The sequence below is a fragment of the Poecile atricapillus genome, chromosome 19 (assembly GCF_030490865.1).
Source record: "Poecile atricapillus isolate bPoeAtr1 chromosome 19, bPoeAtr1.hap1, whole genome shotgun sequence".
Lineage (NCBI taxonomy): Eukaryota > Metazoa > Chordata > Aves > Passeriformes > Paridae > Poecile > Poecile atricapillus.
Window position 1 is genome coordinate 5451487 of NC_081267.1, and position 20308 is coordinate 5471794.

The following is a 20308-nucleotide window of genomic DNA, read 5'->3' on the forward strand; positions in this document are numbered from 1 at the left end:
GGGTCAGAGACTGGAAAAAGCCAGAGCTGGGAGCAGGAACAGCTGCTTCATTGCACTCTTGGAGAAAGCTCTGGGCTGGGTCAAAGCACTGAAAGGTGTGAAAGGCAGAGAGGAGGCCACACCAAACAATGCTCCTGTTTTCACACCTTCCTGTAATAAATGGAAATGATTTGTGCTAACTAAATTGTAACTATTTGGAAAGTTATTATTAGAAGCAATCAAGGGAATTGGTGTTACAAGGCAGATGTAGCCCCCCTACAGATGTTACATGTTAAACTTAAGGTACAGGATGTAGTTTTGAGATAAGAAATGTCCTAAGACAAAATCGACCTTGAGATGGATAAAGTTGGAATGAATTTAGGCATAGGGCCTGAAAATTATAAAACATAAGACTAATTAGTGGAGCACAATGCTTACTTACATAACACAAAGCTTAGGATGCATGCACAGCCTGTAAGGTTATCCCGAGAACAATGAGGATGAGTGTAAGCCTTCATCCAAAATACCACCAAAAGAAGACAGAAGACCCCCTAGCAACAAGTGAAGCATGCACCATGAAGAATAGTGATGAAAAATTAAGGAATCAGAAATTGGAGGAGACTTACTGGAAACATGAATGAATATGTGTAAGTATACAGTATATAAGTTTAGTTTGAATTGCTTTGTTTTGTATGTGAGGCAGGGTGAGAAGCCCTCTCCGTACCCCAACCAGTTTTGCTTATGCTTTAATCATTCTTAATTACTGGCAAGCTATATTCATATATATATATATGTGTGTGTGTGTTTGTGTGTGTGTATGTATGTGTATGTATATATATGTATATGTGTATACATACATATGTATATATATATGAATATATTCACTAAATTGTACTATTTTATTAAATTGTATTCTTTCTATATCAAATTGCTATTCAATCCACTAAATTGTATTCTTTTATTAAATTGGATTCTTGTATTCAATTCACTAAATTGTATCATTTTTTTTCTTGTTATTAAACTGCTGTTCACTCAATAGACCTAGTTGTCCAAATTTCAATTTCATTTATGACACTGCCCTTGGGTGAGTTACAGCCACAGCGAGAGGGAGGAGGAGATGATCCCACCCATGGCTGCTGCTGGGTCCAGACATTCACTGAGATAAAGCTGAGCCAGAGCTTCAGCATCTCCCCCAAAATCACAGACTCACAGAATGCCTTGGGGTGGAAGAGACCTTAAACCTTAAGTGAACCTTATCATTCCATCAACTGCCATGGCAGGGACACCTTCCACTATCCCAGGCTGTTCCAAGCCCTGTCCAACCTGGCCTTGGACACTTCCAGGGATCCAGGGGCAGCCACAGCTTCTCTGGGCAAGCTCTGATCTCTGCCCAGGTGAGCAGGGACAGGAGCCGAGGGAACGGCTGGAGCTGGGCCAGGGCAGGGCTGGGCTGGAGATCAGCAAAAGCTTCTTCCCCCACAGGGGGCTGGGGCACTGCCCAGGCTCCCCAGGGAATGGGCACGGCCCCGAGGCTGCCGCAGCTCCAGGAGCCTTTGGCCAGCGCTGCCAGGGATGCACAGGCTGCGATTGTTGGGGTGTCTGTGCAGGGCCGGGGGCTGGACTCCATGATCCCAATGGGTCCCAGATCCCAGCTCAGCCCCTTGTGCAACTCTCACCCTTTGGCTCAGCCTTTGTGTCCCCTGGAGGCGCTGGCAGAGCTGATGGGGTGGGGCAGGAGCGGGGCAGCCCCAGCGTTCCCCTGGCAGTGACACCACAGCCGGGGCAGCCCCAGCGTTCCCCTGGCAGTGACACCACAGCCGGGGCAGCCCCAGCGTTCCCCTGGCAGTGACACCACAGCCGGGGCAGCCCCAGCGTTCCCCTGGCAGTGACACCACAGCCGGGGCAGCCCCAGCGTTCCCCTGGCAGTGACACCACAGCCGGGGCAGCCCCAGCGTTCCCTCCCTGGAGATGCTCCAAGGGAAGCGTCCAGAGCCGCGTCCAGTCAGCGGAACTGAGCGGCCACTGAGCACCCCCGGCCTGGGCTGCTGTGGATTCCTCTGCAGACAGCTCGGGGAAGGTCCCCTTGGCCACCCCCACAGTGTCACAGACGAGTGTCACACACAGTTACAGAGCTCTGCCCAGAGCTGACAGGGGGAGTTAATTTATAAAAAACAAACAAGCACAGCACTGGGAAGGTCTTTGTGCACCGAGGCTTTGATGCAGCCAAGGAAAGCTCTTGGTTCAGGGTCACCATTCCTGCTCGGCCAGGAAAGAGAATGGCAGCATTGCCACGGGCTGGCTCAGGAAGGGGAGATTTCCCCTCGAGAGAGGCTCCTCTGCCAGGTTTTGCATTCAGGCAGCTGCAGATCCCTCAGCTCTGGTTGCACAGCAGCTGGAAATGCAAGTGCAGGAGCTCTGTTCATGGCCAGCCACAGCGGGTGACAGCAAGGACAGGGCCCTGGCAGTGTGACATTTGCAGGGAGCGGCTGCAGCAAGTGCTGGGGGCTGGAAGTGTGTGCAGAAAACAGCCCGGGGGTCTCCGGCCCGAGGCAAAAGGAACAAAGTTTCAGTTCTGGCCTCCCCAGGGAGCACCAAAATCGTTCCTTTGCATGGCAAGGTTCCACTGGCGGGTGTTGTAGGGCCCCCAGAGGAGAGCCCAGGGTGTTCCAAGTGCCTCGGCTGGAGCAGCTTTCTGTCCCGCTCCGGGGGCATTCCCGCGGGCTTGGGATCCCTGGGAAGGCGCAGGAGGAGAGGCTGGAAGCGGTCGGTTTGTGGGTTTGGGGTTTGGATTTTTTTTTTGTGGGGGGGTGATGGCCGGTTGTGATTTTGGTGTTTTTGTGGGGCTGGGGGAATGTTTTTTTGTGAGCTGTGCCCAGCGGTTTGCAGCCCCGCGGGTGCGGGGAGCGCTGGCGCAGCCCCGGCCCGGGCGGGGCGGCCCCGGGCGGGCTGTGGGAGCCGGGAGCGGCCGGGCGGGCCCGGAGCCGCCGCCTCGGGCCGGGAGCCCCCCGGGCAGAGCTCTGTGCTCGGGGCCGAGGCCCGGGCAGCGCTGGGCGGCCCTTGGGCCCCCAGCACAGGCGGGTCCGTGTGGCCGGGCCGGCGCCGTGTCCGCAGCGGGCTCCGAGGGGAGCGGCCCGGGCCGGCCGTGGCCGTGCGGGGCTTGGCGGGGCTCGGGGGGCCGGGCCGGGCCGGGCCGGGCAGAGGCTGAGGGAGAGCGGGACAAGCGCTGGCACAGAGGCCCCGGGCTCGCCGTGCCCCCCTGGCCACGCAGCCGGGCTCGGGGGCCGCCTGGCTCAGAGGCAGCCCCGGCTGCGGGGGTCCCCGGGGGTCTCTGGGGAGGGGGCGGCAATGGGGGCTGCCGGAGCTCTGTGCCCGGGGCTGGGCGCGGCTGCCGAGGGAGCGGAGCATGCAGGCTCCCCCCGTGCTGGGGCTTGCTCTGCCCGCCTCAGGGGCTGCATTGTCAGCCCAGAGCCGTGTGGGGATCGCCCGGACCAGCAGGGCTGGCAGGGAAAGCGGCAATGGGGGCAGCAGAAACGGGCAGTGCCAGAGCTGGGGGTGCTCCCAAAGGCTGTAGATGTTGGGAGCATGAACAAGGGGGCCCAGGGATAGCCCAGGAGCCTGAAACAGGGAGCCCAGACAGTGCTGACCACCCAGGACTCCTGGGATGCCAAAGTGGTGAGGCCAGAGAAGGGGAACCTCCTGGCTTGCCAGGAGCCCCAGCAGACAGAGAGGGGGAACACCAATACAAACTTGACCCACAACAGTCCAGACAGGGGTGGCTTCCAGGACCCCATGTGGAGAGACCAGAGAGGGTAAACGCATGGATGGGTGTTTTTGGTGAATCTTGGCCATTTGTGCATTTTAGGGGACTGAATATTAGTGTTTTGGTGGTTTATATAGGCACCAGATGCCCAATGACTTCTAGGGAAGGACTTGGAGAGTAGGAAACCCCTAACCCAAAGTGCTCATCCATTGCATTTTCTGAAACCAGGATTTCTCATTCCTAAACTTTGGCTGGATGGAGAAGGAGGCTGTGAGGAAGAGGAAGATGCCCCGGGACACCCAGGCAGGTGAGGAGGAAGTCAGTGCCCCTTTCCCCCTCTCTCCTGCTCCATCTCCCAGCCCAGCATGGCCCCCGGCTGCAGGACAACCCCGCTGCCGACGCCGTCCTGCCGGGGACGCACTGGGGGGATCTCCTTCCCCTTCCCTCTGGCATGGAGGCAAATCCCATCCTCTCCTTGTCCTTCCTCCCCCAGACAAGGAGCTGAGGATGGAGACCAGGGACGACGAATCCCCACAGCAGAACCTCATGGACAAGGCCATTTTGAGCAGCTCCACGGTGCAGGAATCCAACGGGGAAGAAAAGCTTCAGAGATCCCGCAGGAGGAAGGGCTCCAAACCCATCCCAGGGTGCTCTGAGGAGGAAAGACCCACCCTGTGCCGGGAAGGCGGCCGGAGATCCAGCCGGGGCTCTGAGCTGGTGGTCCATGAGCAGCTTCAGGATAGGGAGAAGCCCTACAAGTGCTTGGAGTGTAGGAAGAGCTTCAGCCGGAGCACCAAACTGATCTGCCACCAGATGATCCACACTGGGGAATGGGCCTACGAGTGTGGGGAATGTGGGAAGGGCTTCAGCTGCAGCTCTGAGCTCATCCGTCACCAGCGCATCCACACTGGGGAGAGGCCCTACGAGTGTGGTGAGTGTGGGAAGAGGTTTCACAGCAGCTCCAATCTCCTCCTGCACCAGCGGATTCACACGGATGAGAGGCCCTTCCACTGCCCTGACTGTGGGGAGGGCTTCAAGCAAAACTCCACCCTCATCACCCACCGGCGCATCCACACTGGGGAGAGGCCCTACGAGTGTCCCCAGTGTGGGAAGAGCTTCGGCCACAGGTCCAACCTCAATATCCACAAACGTATCCACACTGGGGAGAGGCCCTACGAGTGTCCCCAGCGTGGGAGGCGCTTCACCCAGAGCTCTAACTTGACCAGACACCAACGGAGCCACTGGTAAGGGAAGCCCTGCAAGTGCCCCAAGTGCCGGAAGAGCTTTGTGCACAGCTCCAGCTTCATCCCCCCTTGGAGAATCCACACTAGGAAGAGACCTGGTGATCCCTATTCCCTGTGATCCATGCTGGGAAGACACCTGTACCTTTTCCTGCCCATGGCAATGACATGATGTGGGATTAAAGAACGTGAGGGTCTGGCCATGTCCCTGTCATTATATTCAATCCCATCTCAGTTTCTTGCCAGGGGCAGGAAAAGGACTCCCTCTCTGTCACCAGAGGAGAAGGGTGTCCTTTCCAGGCAGGAGGAGATACGTGGCCAGGAAGAGCCAGTCTGTGGTGGTTTATTTTTCCCTGTAATAGTTTTTCTTATCCATTCTGTTACCAAAATTGTTTCTATTCCTGTTTGTTACTTATCTCGTAGCTGTTCTCAATAAATTGTTCTTTATCCCAGCCTGAGATCTTTGCCTTTTGTGCTTTCCATGGGAGGCAAGAGGGAAGAGAGCGGCAGCGCGGTTTCAGCGGGAGCAGGAAATTGGGGAATGCCATTCCTGAAGCCCAGCCCATGGAAACCGAGCATCCCACCTGGTGCCAGGCCTGGTTGCCATGGGCAGCAGCCTTGGGAGCGGGTCCCTGGCTGGGGGCTGTGGGAACCTCTTCCCTCTGGTGCCCAGGGACAGGAGTGGAGGGAGCGGCTGGAGCTGAGGCGGGCAGGTTTAGGCTGGATGTGAGGAAAAGGTTTTTCCCGCGAGGCTGCTGGGGCACTGAACAGGCTCCCCAGGGAAGGCTCCCAGCTCCAGGGCTGGCTGAGCTCCAGCAGCGTTTGGCCAGCGCTGCCAGGCCCAGGCTGGGATTGTTGGGGTGTCCTGTGCAGGGCCAGCAGTTGGACTGGAGGATCCCCATGGGTCCCTCCCAACTCAGCCAATTCTGTGGCTCTGGGATCCCATGAGCCTGGGGATGGGACTGCAAGTGGTTGCCATGGCAATGGGCTCTGGCTCCAGGCCTGAGCTGGTGTCCATGGCAACCACCCCTGGCATGGGGTCTCCATGGAGCTGCCAAGGGACTGACCATAGCAACAGGGGGCTGGTGATGGTTGCCTGCCAAGGATCAGATTTGTTACAGGCCCTCATTGGGGCTCCATGGGGACATTCCAAGAGTCTCCAGGCTGTTCAAGAGCCGGAATGTCACAGGCACAGACAGGGGCTCCACAGAGACCTCCCAGGGGTTTCTCGGGATGCTGAAGATCCGTGTGGTCAGACACAGTCCCAGCAATTCCATGGTGACATCCCAGGGGACCTTGGGCTGCAAAGGCACCGCTCTGTCACAGGCACCCAGGGACCCCATGGTGACATCCCAGGAGTCCCCAGGCTGCCAAAGAGCCGGGATGTCACAGACACTCCCAGGGCTTCCTGTCATGGGCAGAGTGGGAGCTTCAGGCAAAAGCTTTATTCTTTATTGGAGAAACTCCTGCTGGGTCATGAGGTGGAGAAATGACACCCAACAGCCACCAGGAATCCTCAAAACCCTCTAAGATGCCTAGACTTTTAAATTCCTTCTAAGAGAGGAGACTGGGGTGGCTGTCTACTCCAATCCTGGTCCCAGACTTTGTTTATGTGTAAAAGACTGGACAGGTGGAATTGAACCGTAATGCAATTTGTCCCACAGGATTAACAATGGAATACCATCCATCTTTTTTCTTGCCCATTGCCAAAATTGGTACTCTCCCTTTAACATTTCCTGTATCCAAGGATATCTCCCAGAAAAAACCTGCTAGCTCGGGCTGGCCTTGGCCTCTGGTGGTCACCTCACATCAGCCCCTGAAAGAGTGCAGCTCTGTTCCTTTCTATGGAAAAGCTCCAGCCTCCTTGTCCAGGGACCATTTAGAATTTGACATCCCAAATTCCATAGATCTAAGAATTGCTCCAAGACAAAAACAGCCAGGACAGAGGGACAGAGGGGTTAGGTTGGCCTTGTCCTCTTGTGATTTTCTTAGACTATAAGCAGTCTGTTTTCATTTGAAAACCCCTTGGAGAGTGCCCGGAGATCTCCCAAGGTGGGGTTTTGAGGCCTCAGGCACATGACCACTCTACAGGGACAAAGGAGCTCTGTGCTCCGTGGGGTGGAGACTGAGGACAGTGGAGGAGAGCCATGAGAGTGTTTAAAGAGTGGTTTCAGAGATGGTTGATCCTTTTGACATAGTGGAAAACAGCCAGAGAAAGAAAGAATTGATGCCAAGTGCAGCTGGGGAGGCCCAGAGTGAACACCAGGAGGAAGGAATTTGTGTCCCAGGGCAGGGCTGTGGTGCAACACATCCCGCAGAAGGAGTCTGGAGCAGCCCAAGGCTTTGTGTGGCCAGGCAGAGGCAGGCAGGACACAGAGCTGGAACCAAAGGAAGGGGCCAGCGAGGTGGGGCAGCCGGGGGATGACGACAGCCTGCAGGGACAGAGGCGCAGGGCATGGACACCGTAGGGCAGCCTGGGCTGGAGAGGGCACAGGGATGGGCAGCAGCTGCAAGGCCCTGCCAGAGGCAACTTGTGCAGCCCTTGGGCCATGGCTGCTGGCCCTGGGCCTGAGGCCAGCAGGGGACAAGTGACCCTGGCAGCCCTGGGGCCTCATTGCCTCCTTGTCCCTGCTCAGCAGCCTGGCAGGGGCCGCCCCATGGTGCTGCCCTTGGCATTGCACATCCCCACATGCCAGTGCCCCGGGAAGAGCCCTGAGCAATGAGGGAGGGACAGCATCTGCCTTGCCAGGGGCTGGGGCTCAGCCCTTGGCCCTTGGCATTCCTGAAACACATCCAGCTTTGCTCAGCACCACAGACACCTTTCCCTTGCTTGTCCCCAGCTGCCATCAGGGCCTCCAGTCTTCTGCTCTACCTGGAACCTGGGGACGCTTTCTCACTCGTGTCTCTCATTTCAACTACAAGAAATTTCAGTGTTTCCATCTGACTTGGAGTTCTTGAGAAGTTTCTGGAGCACACTCTGAAGGACTGAGTGTGATGCAAAGAGCCTCAAAGACCCGAGAGGGTGATGAAAGTGCTGGTGCTGTGTCTGTGCTGCTGAGCTGGGCCGGGCTCCTGGCCCAGAGGCAGCTCCTGGCAAGGGCAGCGCTGCAGAGAGACAGCTCTGGCCAGGAGCAGCTCCTGAGCACAGCCCAGCAGGGCTGGGGCCCTGCCAGGGCAGCTCAGGGACACGAGCAGGCCCAGACAGAGCTCCCAGGGGCTCAGCACTGGCAGGGGCTGTGGGATGTGCCAGAGGGGGCTGTGTCACAGCAGCACCTCTGTGGCTGTGTCCTGGAGCCCCAGAGCAGCTGTGATGTCAGAAAGGGGCTGTGTGACAGCTCAGAGTGGGTTGTGTGAGGTCACAGATGGGGCTGTGACATGACAGAGTTTGTTGTGTGAGGTCACTGAGCAGCTACAGCATCATAGAGGGGATTCTGTGACATCAGAAAGCAGGGTGTGGCATCACACAGAGGACTGTGACATCAGAGGTTGAATGACATCACAGAGTGGGTTGTGACATCACAGAGTTTCTGTATGACATCACAGAGCCACCACAGGGTGGGCTGTGACATTACTGAGTGGGTTGTGAGGTCACAGAGCAGACACCACAATCCCAGAGGGCAGTTCTGTGACATCAGACAGCAGATTGTGACATCACAGAGCAGCTGTGTGACATCAGAGAGAAGAGTGTGTGATGTCAGAGAGAAGGCTGTGACATCAGAGAGTAGGTTCTGTTATCTCAGAGGGGCTGGGACATCACAGTCCAGACTGGGACATCACAGAATGGCTGTGGGACATCCCAAGGTCTGTGGGGCATGGGACAGCAGGACAGGGAACCCCCGGCAGCACCCCTGTGTCCCCCAGGGCCAGAGCCTGGGCCAGGGCTCCTTCACCCTGTCACCAACGAGGGCTTGAGAGCGCTTAAAAATCCCCAGCAAGGGAGCAGCAAAAACCAGATTTAATATTAAGCACCAGCAGCACAAAGTTCCTTGGCAAGAGTCACTCTGCTCCTGACTGGACACTTCAGGCACAGCAAGGAAACAAAGCAACAACAAAAACCATCCCTCTGTGTGTGTGTGTGTGTGTGTGTGTGTTTGAGCTTAACAGAGCTCAAACTTAACAGGACTTCACTTATGCCTTAATTTATACCTCAAACATCACAATTTAGCAAAATCACTTAAGAGTATTTAAGCTAACTTATAACATATGACTTCAGGATTTAAGAGTGGAATAACACTTAACAATATTCAACTTGGTTTACTGTTGTAATCACAGGCACCGAGAGTGTGCCCTTATCTCTGATGCCTGGCTCTGACATCCAAGAAAACTCTGAATTTCATATAACACTGTGAAAACAACTGTTAAATAGAAAAACCAGGAGGGTAAGTGTGTAGATTAGAGAGATTTCTTATGTCACTGCGTGAAAAAGTTCAGGTTTGGAGTTTAAACTAGTTTAGAAAATAGAGGACAAGATGGAGGATTCAGGGTGTTGTCTCTTGTCCTTCTTTCTTCTTCATCTTCTTCTAGAGGTTTTTGGGTAGTAGTAGGTGATTGGATAGAGAATGCTGCAGTGCAGCACACAGGTGTTGGGTCATTGGGTCACTAAGAAAAAATATCTCCTTGGCATTTGTTAATTGGGTAAATGAACATATAAAAAACCTTGAAGAAGATCTTTTTTAGTAATTTTGCACCTTTCTATCTTAGTGCACATAGCTGCTTGTGGCTCCTTGTACCCTGTATACATGTAATGGAGATAAAAGAAGAATAAACAACCAAGTCCAAACAAGAGAAAACTGCCTCTATCTCATCAATCTTCAGTCCAAGGGGGAAAAAGAACCCAACCACAAGTGTCCCATCAGGACACCAGGGCCACACTGCACCACTGCAGATGGGAGCAAACCCTTGTGGACTGCGTGCCTTACAAATCTGCTAAACCCATGTCACACACATCCCTGAATTCAGACATTTAAAATATGTACATTTATCCACAGATACCTTTTCGTCAGCAATATGTGCTATAAAACACACAAGAGAAAAGGGTTGGGATGCCATTGCACACTGGCAGTCAGCCTTTGCTGTTTTGAGAATCCCTCATAGCATCAAAACAACACACATCTCACAGAAAACAAAACATTTCCTGCAGCCCTGGAGTGTAACACACCACACTGGCGTTCCTTAAATAACAATAAAACCAATGTGGAAAGAGCACATGGCACTTTAACAGGAATTACTGAAAAACAAGAGGGAGGAATGTGTGGTGGGACCCCAGAAAGCAAAGTAGCTAAGGCTGTTCATACAATAAATCATTCAGCAGTGTCAGAAGATCCCCAAACCCAGGCTCGCTTGAACTCTGCAATTCTAACACAAGTGAAAGACTTAGCAATGTGAGCTCTAACAAAAATTACCAACTTGTCAGTGCCAACCCAAAGCTATTCAAGTAGAAGACAAAACCCCCATGAGCTATATATGCAGTGAAGCAAGGGGTCAATTAATGCTACAACTGGCACGAGATAATGCAAACCAAGACTGCAGAAAAATTATAGCTGCATTACCTCAAGAGAATCCATCTCTGGAGGAGATGATTACAGCATGTGCTAAGGTTGGGACTGGATCTCATCACATGGATATGCTAGCCAATTCTATTACAGCTGCTGTTAAACTCACACCCCATTGCTACAAGTGTGGACAACAAGGCCACGGGAAAATAAACTGTCCACACCAGCCCATTCCACAGGGGACAGCTCAGGGACAAAGAAGTGATAATGCAAGCTGCAACCGATGTGAAAGAGTTGAACATACAGCCAAAGGACACAAACAACACCCTCCTGACAGTACCTCTACGGATGTGATGGAGCAGATTGAAGAAGAGTAACCAGAACAACTTATTCACCATGAAAATCAGACTCTTGAAAAGACAGTTCATTTAAAAACTATTTGTTTACAAATTGTTTTTCTGCTAAGTTGGGTTTTTCTCACGGTTCTAAATGTTGAATGGTTTTTGTTTCTTGTTTATAGAGTTCAGGATAATCTCAGTTCTAAATACTTTCTTGTTTTTTAATGTTAAGTTGTAACTTTTAACTATAAGTAGTTAACCTGTGGCTTGTTAGCTTAAAGGATTGTGATCCTGTCTGCCAACTCCTGGAAGGGAGTGTTGCAAACTCAATTTAGTACACAAAGCATATTGCTTGCTGAAGAGAATTAATTGTGTCAAGTTAACTAGAAAACTTCATTCAAATTAAACCCATGCTGTCCCTGTTATCATGTCTGCAAAGGGCCCTTGCAGATAGGGTAACAGAGAGCATTTTCTATTTTTTAATTTAACCAAAAAGGGTAAATAGTCACAGTATGGTCACAGTAGAGCTGCTCAGGACTGGACAAGGTAAATCTAGACATAACACAAATCTAATTTAGCAGTAAATTCTCTTTAGCCATAGATTTTAGCACAAATTTAATTTAGTGAGCCTAATTCATGTCTGAACCACTGCACACTACTGGGCAGGATGCAGGGCAGGGAGGGAAGTATCAGCCAATGGCTGTCTAGCCTGGGAAATTTGAATTTGGTATTCAAGTGAGTTCTGAATAATAAACAAGGCTGTTTTGTCTGATGAGCAACTGGAGCATGAATTGTGGATTTTGTCTCTCCACCCAGGACCAGCATGTTACAGATACACCTTGGGCAGTACAAGAGCCTGGCCAGGGCTACACCCAAGATGGACCAAAAATGGTCATAAAAATGGACAACTCATCACGAGGTCCCATATTTTTAGAAGTTTAGGTTCATCTGCATATTTGGGTTCATTGTCCAGTTACAGCTTCAGATGATGAAATCCCACCCTTCTTGTTTTCTCTCTTCAGTCCACCCTTGTTTATGCTTTTGGGCCTGGAACTTGTAACAACTGTCCTTGGTATCAAGCTAGAAAAGGAATTGTTTTGTCTACCTACTCTGTGAAGAGAGCTCACTAACACTTAATGTGAAGTTCAAAACTACAAACCTAGGCAGTGCAGAATATGAAAGATATGAAAGCTAAAACATGAGGCATCACACCCTGAGGGGCTGTGGAATTGAATAATTTTGGAGAGGGATTGAGTAGGATTCAGGGGCATTAAGTGGTTTTGAGGTGACAGATCGATCTCTGTCACCTCTTTGAGTGCCAAGAAATGGAGACAACTCCACCAAATAACCCCACAACCCTCAAATACTCCCAAGTATCTCCAAGATTGCCTTGAAGCACTAGTAAAATGTGAGGTTTTAGATGCCTTTGATGAATTTGTTGATTTTTACCACCATTTGTTGGATTTAAAGGGATGAGAATGAATCAAAAGATAATTGAAACCAAAATAAAATGACCTCCAGCCCAGTGTGTTCCCAACACAGATCACTGGGAACGTGGGTCATCAGGGCTCTGCCCAACGTGGGTCCTCTGATGGGGGATGGAGATGGAGCAGAACATGAAGCTCTTCCTGCACTTGAGGCACTCGCAGGGCTTCCCTTACTGGTGCCTCTGTTGGTGTCTGGTCAAGTGAGAGCTACTGGAGAAGCTCTTCCCACACTGGGGACACTCGTAGGGCCTCTCCCCAGTGTGGATGCGCCGGTGCCTGATGAGGGTGGAGTTGTGCTTGAAGCCCTCCCCACAGTCGGGGCAGTGGAAGGGCCTCTCATCTGTGTGAATCCGCTGGTGCAGAAGGAGAGTGGAGCTGGTCTGAAACTTCTTCCCACACTCACCACACTCGTCGGGCCTCTCCCCTGTGTGAATCATCTGGTGGATGGTCAGCTGGGACCTCTGGCTGAAAGTCATCCCACACTCCCCACACTCATAGGGACGTTCCCCAGTGTGGATCCTCTGGTGGCAGATCAGGCTGGAGCTGTGGCTGAAGCTCTTCCCACATTCCCCACACTCGTAGGGCCTCTCCCCAGTGTGGATGAGATGGTGGATGGTCAGCTGGGACCTCTGGCTGAAGGTCATCCCACACTCCCCACACTCATAGGGACGTTCCCCAGTGTGGGTCCTCTGGTGGATGATCAGGTGGGATCTCTGGCTGAAGCTCTTCCCACATTCCCCACACTCGTAGGGCCTCTCCCCAGTGTGGATGCGCCGGTGGTTGATGAGGGTGGAGTTTTGCTTGAAGCCCTCCCCACAGTCAGGGCAGCGGAAGGGCCTCTCATCCGTGTGAATCCGCTGGTGCTGGAGGAGAGTGGAGCTGGTCTGAAACCTCTTCTGACACTCAGGACACTCGTAGGGCCTCTCCCCAGTGTGGATGCGCTGGTGGATGATGAGTTTGGAGCTGCAGCTGAAGCCCTTCCCACATTCCCCACACTCGTAGGGCCATTCCCCAGTGTGGATCATCTGGTGGCGGATCAGTTTGGTGCTCTGGCTGAAGCTCTTCCTACACTCCAAGCACTTGTAGGGCTTCTCCCCATCCTGAAGCTGCTCATGGACCACCAGCTCAGAGCCCTGGCTGGATCTCTGGCCACCTTCCCGGCACAGGGTGGGTCTTTCCTCCTCAGAGCACCCTGGGATGGGTTTGGAGCCCCTCCTCCTGCGGGAGCTCCGGGGATTTTCCTCCCCTTTGCATTCCTGCACTGTGGAGCTGCTCAAAATGGCCTCTTCCATGAGGTTCTGCTGTGGGGATTTGTCCTCCCTGGTCTCCATCCTCAGCTTCTTGTCTGGGGGAGGAAGGACAAGGAGAGGATGGGATTTGCCTCCGTGCCAGAGGGAAGGGGAAGGAGATCCCCCCAGTGTCCCCGGCAGGACGGCGTCGGCAGCGGGGTTGTCCTGCAGCCGGGGGCCAGGCTGGGCTGGGAGATGGAGCAGGAGAGAGGGGGAAAGGGGCACTGACTTCCTCCTCACCTGCCTGCGTGTCCTGGGGTATCTTCCTCTTCCTCACAGTATTCCTCTCCATCTGGACAAGGTTTGGGAATGGGAAATCCTGGTTTGGGGAAAAATACAATTCATGAGCACATTGGATTAGGGGGTTCCTCCTGCCCACGTCCATCTCTAGAAATTCCAAGCTATCCATAAAAACCTCCCAGACACCAAGATTCAGCCCTGAAAATTCCTCCCAGGAGTTCCCCATCTCTGGTCTCTCCCCTTTGGTGTTCAGGGGTTCCCCCCTGTCCCAGCTGCTGGGGGTCATGCTTGTATTGGTGTTCCCCTGTCTACTCAATTCCTGTCCTCCCCAGGCTGCTGGGAGTGCCAGGAATCTGAAAAGTTCCCCTCATTTCCATCTCCCCACTTAGGAATGCTGGGACCACCCAGTGTCGCCCCAAGGGGCATTTTCCGCTCAGCTTTGCAGTCCTTAATTCTTAAATATCCCCCCCGAAAAAACCCAACCCAGGGACCCCCCAGGAGATCTGGGCTGAGCTCCCCCTCTCGGGGTACCTGTGGGATGGGGGGTGATGATCCCACAGGTGGGGGACTGTAAATTCAGGGAGTTCTTGACCTCTTGGTTCCCTCTCCTTTCCCTGATTCTCCTTTGTCCCTCCTCTTCCTGTTGAAGTGCATTTAAAAAATTATGGTATGTCCCAAGGGAAGAACTCACCCTTGGTGTTGTATAAGGTCAGTCCCTACCTAACCTCCCTTTTCTTTTCCCTATCCCATTGGCTGTAACCCCCCTGTATCCCCTGGCCACCCCCTCCTCCAAGTTTAAGAGAGCACCCGAGGAATCTCAGCCTCTTTCTTGCCCCGGGCGATCCACATACAATAAACCCAGGACCACGTCTCGTAAGTCTGAGCCTTCTTTGTCTAAAATACCTTAGGTCCATGTTGGATATATTTTGAGACCCCTTCCCGCCCGTGTTCTGTGAAGGGCGGACACATCCCCATGGGGGACAAGAATGAAGGGGTTTGTGGAGTATTTACAACATCTTCCTCCCTCTCCTCCCCTTCCATCCTTCCTCCTTCTCCTCCCTAACGCCAGCGCCTTCTCCTACTTCCATCCCTTCTCACTCTCCTTCTTCATCTCTCCTCTTCCATCCCTCCTCCTCCTCCCCCAGGAGCAGTGACACCCTCGGTGCCCCGTTCCCAAACCCCTCACAGCCCACGGCAGGAGCGGGGATGGAGCCGGGACAGGTCGGGATGGGCAGCGCGGGGCTCTCTGCTGCTCCCACCCGCTGGGGACGGGGGGAACCCGGCCCGGGGAAAAGGAGAGGGAAACTGGGAAAATTGGGGGCTGCAGATCCAACCTGGGGCTGGCTGGGGACCCTGGCTGGGGACTGCCAGCCCTTGGGGCTGCTCTGGGGAGATGCGGGAGGGGGGAACACAGAGAGGGCTGGGGGATCCCAGGAGTGGCAGCACTGGCAGGGACTGGTTTGTACTGGGATCATCCTGGCAGTGGCTGAGATTGCACTGGCTGTGTACTGACATCATACTGGGATCATACTGGGAGCAGCTGGGACCATGCCAGGAGAGATTGCGATCACACTGAGGGAGACTGGAATCATACTGGGATCAGACTGGGATGATACTGGCAGTGAGTAGGAGCCTCCAGGGGGCAACTGAGACCAGGTTGGGGGCAAATGTGGTATACTGGGAGTGAATGGGATCATGCTGACGCTGACTGGGAGTGGTTGAGAGCAAATGGGATCATGCTGGAAGGAATTCGGAAGGACTGGGAATATGCCCTGCGCTCCCCAGAACCCCGGGATCGCCCCCCATATGTCCCATAAGTGTTCCCCAAACCCTCCAGGATCCCCGAGTGCCCCCTCAGCGCCCGTTCGGGACTCCCCAAAGCGTCTCTGGACCCCCGAATGCTCCCAACCCCACAGATTCCCCTTCGAGCCACTGCTGGGAATTCATCTCCCATCATCCCACAACACAGTTCCGCGCCCAAACCTCCTGCCGTACCCCGCGCCCTAAAGAGCCCGGTTACAGCTCCCCAGGTTCCCCCCAAGTGCTCCCGAGCCGTATACATTCGCCCCCAGCACCTGCAGCACGGCTCGGACGCAAAAGTTTTCTCCAAGCGCTTCCCCACACCGCCAAACGCGCCTTCCGAGCCACTTCCGGAACTACAGCTCCCATCATGCTCCGCGGCGCCCATAGAGCGCTACTCCAGCCGGGACTTCATCTCCCGTCATGCCCCGCGCCTCACCGGAACCCATTGGAGCTGCGCCTACAACTCCCGTGATGCTCCGCGGCTCCATTAAACCGAATTATACCGGCGCCTACAACTCCCATCATCCCCCGCGGCCCATAGATTCCCTGTTACAGCTTCCCGAGTGCCCGCCCGGACCCCGAAGGGCCCCCAGATTCCCCTCCCTGACCTCCAAGTGCCCCCCTGGACCCCCAGGTGCTCCCCCGGATCCCGAATTGTCCCACAGAATCCCTAAGTGCCCCTCCAAGTGCCCTCCCGGCTCCCCCAAGTGTTCTCCAGACCCCCAGGTTCTCTCTAAATTCCCTCCCCAGACCCAAAACTGCCCCAAATGTTGCCCAGAAAAGTCTCCATGGATCCCAAAGTGGTCCCTTTTACCCTGTCTGAGAATAATTTAAAAATGATGATCAAAGGACTAAAAATAGGACAAATTAGCATAAAGAGTGAGAAATAGTTGTCAGTTAATTAATGAAGGCACATGTGGTACTTAGAGCCCGAGAACAATAATGTTTTTTGCTTCTGAAAATGTATCAATTCTTTTATATAAATTCAAAAACAAGATTATACGAATACAGAATAATATTATTATAAAAAGTAATTTTTTTAAAATAAATTATTTAGATTTTAATGATAAACAAAAATTGATAAATGTTCTCAATGCTTTGGGATGTCAGTCCCAGGTGGGCGATGTCAGACATGCTGAGGCTCGGGGTGAGGAGCAGGTTGTCCAAACAGGGGCAGCCCACAAGGGGCTCATTCTTCTCTGTGACCAGACCTCCCAAGGAGACATTCAGCATCAGGATCACTTGGGGAATGCTTCTGTCACCTCTTCTCTCAACTAGAAAATAAAAAATATACAGCCTTGATTTAAATGAAAAAAAAAAAAAAAGTGGTGGATTTTCAAATCTTCCTCCTTAACCGAACTCCAAACTGACTCCAAGCAGCTGCACAAGCCTTGGACTTGAAGACAATGGAAGGAAGAGAAAGAGCCCCTGAGGCTTTCTGTATTTTAATGAACCCCAGGCTGGATTTGGGGCTGAGTCCAGGACCCTCAGGCACTGAGAGAAGGTTGAAGGAGCTGCTCAAGGAGTCAGAAGCAAAACTCCAAGTCCCTTGGAGCATCCCTGGGCCCCACTGACTGCCGGCTCCTGGCACACTCAGCCATGGCATGGTCCAGTCTCACGCTGGGACACCTCCTGCACCAAAATTCTACCCTGGCAGGGACTTTTCTTTCTCCTCCCCTCCAGGCTGAACCTGCCAAGCTGCACTTTGGGGAGGTTTCCTTCTCTTGCCACTGCCCAGGAAAGCTGTGTCTCCTGCTGTTCACAAACAGAGAAGGGCTGCTGGGGGATGTGGGGGTTGGAGGCTGCCTGGGGTACAGTGGCCATGAAATCATTGAGTTTTGAAATATTCTGTGAAAGAAGGAGGGGCATCAACAAAACTCCTACACTGGATTTACAAAGAGCAGACTTCAGCTGATTAATGATGCAGATTTGGGGAGTACCAAATCAGGTACTGAGTTTTTTTTAAGGGAAACAGCCTTTTAAAACACAGGATTCCAGGAAGGATGGACACACTTCAAGAAAGAAAGCTTGAAGGAGCAGGAACAGCCTGAACTTCTCAGATGAAAAATGAGCTAGTGAGGAAAATGATCGGCCTAAGTGGGAAGGGAGCTTTAGGAGGAACTCAAAGAAAATATGAGGATGAATCACCTTTGGACAGAGGGACATGGAAATCAGGAAATGCTTAAGGATGTCATTAGGTCATGCAGAAAGAAAAGTAGAGAGGTGAAAGCTCAATTAGAACTTAACCTGGATCCCTCTATGAAGGATAATAAAAATGTCTGTATAAATACATTAATGGCAAAAGGAAGGCTATGGACAACCTCCATTCCTTATTGGGGGGGATATGGTTACCAAAGATGAGGAAAAGGCTGAGGTACTTAACCCCTTCTTTGCCTCAATATTTAATAGAACATAAACATAAAATTTTAAATATTTAATAAACATTAAATAAATAAAACCACCTTTTCAACATTAAGACAGGTTTTCCTCAGGACAAGCGTTCTCCTGAGCTGGTAGATGGGGACAGGGAGCAGAAGAGCCCCCTGTAATCCAGGAGGAAGCAGTCACAGACCTGCTGAGCCACGCAGATGCTCACAGGTGGATGGGATCAGATGGGATCCATGCTAGGGGGATGAGGGAGCTGGTGGATGAGCTCCCCAAGCTGCTCTCCATCATTTCTCCTCATCAGTCCTGGCTCACTGGGGAGGTCCCAGAGGACTGGAGGTGCCAGTGTGAGCCCATCCCCAAGAAGGGCTGGCAGGAGGCTCTGGGGAACTGCAGGCCTGTCAGCCTGAGCTCGGTGCCTGGTGAGGTTTTGGAACAGATCCCCTTGAGTGCCATCCCACGGCACCTCCAGGATGGCCCAGGGCTCAGACCCAGCCAGCGTGGCTTTAGGAGGGGCAGGTCCTGCCTGACCAACCTGATCTCCTTTTATAACCAGCTGAGCTGCCTGGTGGGTGCAGGAAAGGCTCTGGATGTGTCGAGCTGGACTTCAGCAAGGCCTTGGACACGGAGAGCCACGGAATTTTCCACATTCCCTGGAAAAGCTGCAGCCCACGGCTTGGACAGGAGCACTCTTTGCTGGCTGCAGAACTGGCTGGAGGCCGGGCCCAGAGAGTGGTGGGGATGGTGCTGCATCCAGCTGGTGTCCAGTCCCTGGTGGTGTCCCCAGGGATCTGTGCTGGGCCCAGTCCTGGTTAATATCTTCACTGAGGGTCTGGCTGAGGGGGTCGAGTCCAGCACTCACAAATTGCAGATGACACCAAGCTGGCTGCGAGTGGGGATCTGCTGGAGGGCAGGACAAGGAGACACAGCCTTAAGCTGCACCAGGGCAGGTTTAGGCTGGACAATAGGAAGGAGTTCTTCCCAGAAAGGCTGATTGGGAATTGGAATGGGCTGGCCAGGGGGGAGGTGGCAGAGTCACTGTCCCTCTCCAGCGGTCTGGGGGAGTGACATCAATCTGTGCTTAATAACTGATTTTGCTTTAAAACAATTGCTTCAAAATTGCTTCCTGTTACACCCTGAGTGTCTGTACTGGTTTTATATTAGTTGATATTTGGTGAGGAGGGAAGAAGCCACCCATGCAAATGATACTTCTAGGAGGGCACTGCTAAGAGCTTCCTCTGTGCTTAGCAAAACCAACAGCTGGCTGGCTCTGAGAACTGACAACCTATTAAATAATTTTGAAGCTGTATCCTCCTGTGTGAAATCCCCATTTTAAAGACAGGCAAGGCCAGGAAAGCTCTCTGTTGTTTCCAGCTGTGAAGAGTTAACTGGGTGCTGGTCAGGCCGGCCCTGCTCCAGCCTGGCCTGCACCGAGCCGGGCTCCGCCAGGCCCCGGGAGCGGCTCTGGGCTGGGCCAGGCCCCTTCACCACGGCCCGCGCGGCCCCAGCGGCTGCCGGGCACAGGGAGGGGAAGCCATCGGCCCGCAGCTGGAATTGAAGGGAGCAGGGGCCTGGGACCAGCCATGAGTGCAGAACAGCCACGACTGTTCTGGCTGGGCCCCCTGAGATCTTGGCACAGCCCCAGCGCTGCCTGAAATCCATCACCATGACTGCTTCGGCCACTGCCCGGCAGAAACCATCATGAGCATCTGCAGGTCTGGGTGAGATATTAACTCTTTCTGTGCACAGATGAGACCTGCAGACCTCGATCCTCCCCTTGGGTGAGAGGAAAGGACAGAGTGGGAGACTAATGCCACAAGTATGGTAGGCTACACCTGTCTTCATATGTCATTGAATTAGAGAAAAAATCTCTCCAGGGAAAATTATGCAACACTTTGCCTCACAATCCATCAGCCTTAATTACAATGAGAGGTAGATCCTAATTAAAATCCAATTAGAGCAAATCAGCATTGTGTGAATGGCAAGAAGAATTTGCTTGTCAACAGATGAATATGTCCCACTCAAGAATGAACAAAATCTGCCTTTACTTGGAAGAAAGTTGACATGGAGCAATGCAGTATTTGGATTTTATCCAGTGATAAATGGGGCAAGAAGCTGTAACAACTCATCTGTTTTACAGAACACAAGTACTGATACAGCCAATAGTGCACCCCCACATTGAAGGGATCTTCAGAACATTTCTTTATTTCTTAACAAGGAATGGGCAGCAAAATGCTGGCATTTATCTGAGCTGGAAGCCATGTTCCTCTCCTGTTTCTCCTTGAGCACACTGT

At 52.9% G+C, this 20308-nt stretch overlaps 1 pseudogene; it reads right to left on the reverse strand.

Moving 5' to 3' along the window:
• LOC131586379 (uncharacterized) overlaps positions 1 to 20308 on the reverse strand; it is a 712054-nt pseudogene that overhangs the window by 477736 nt on the left and 214010 nt on the right.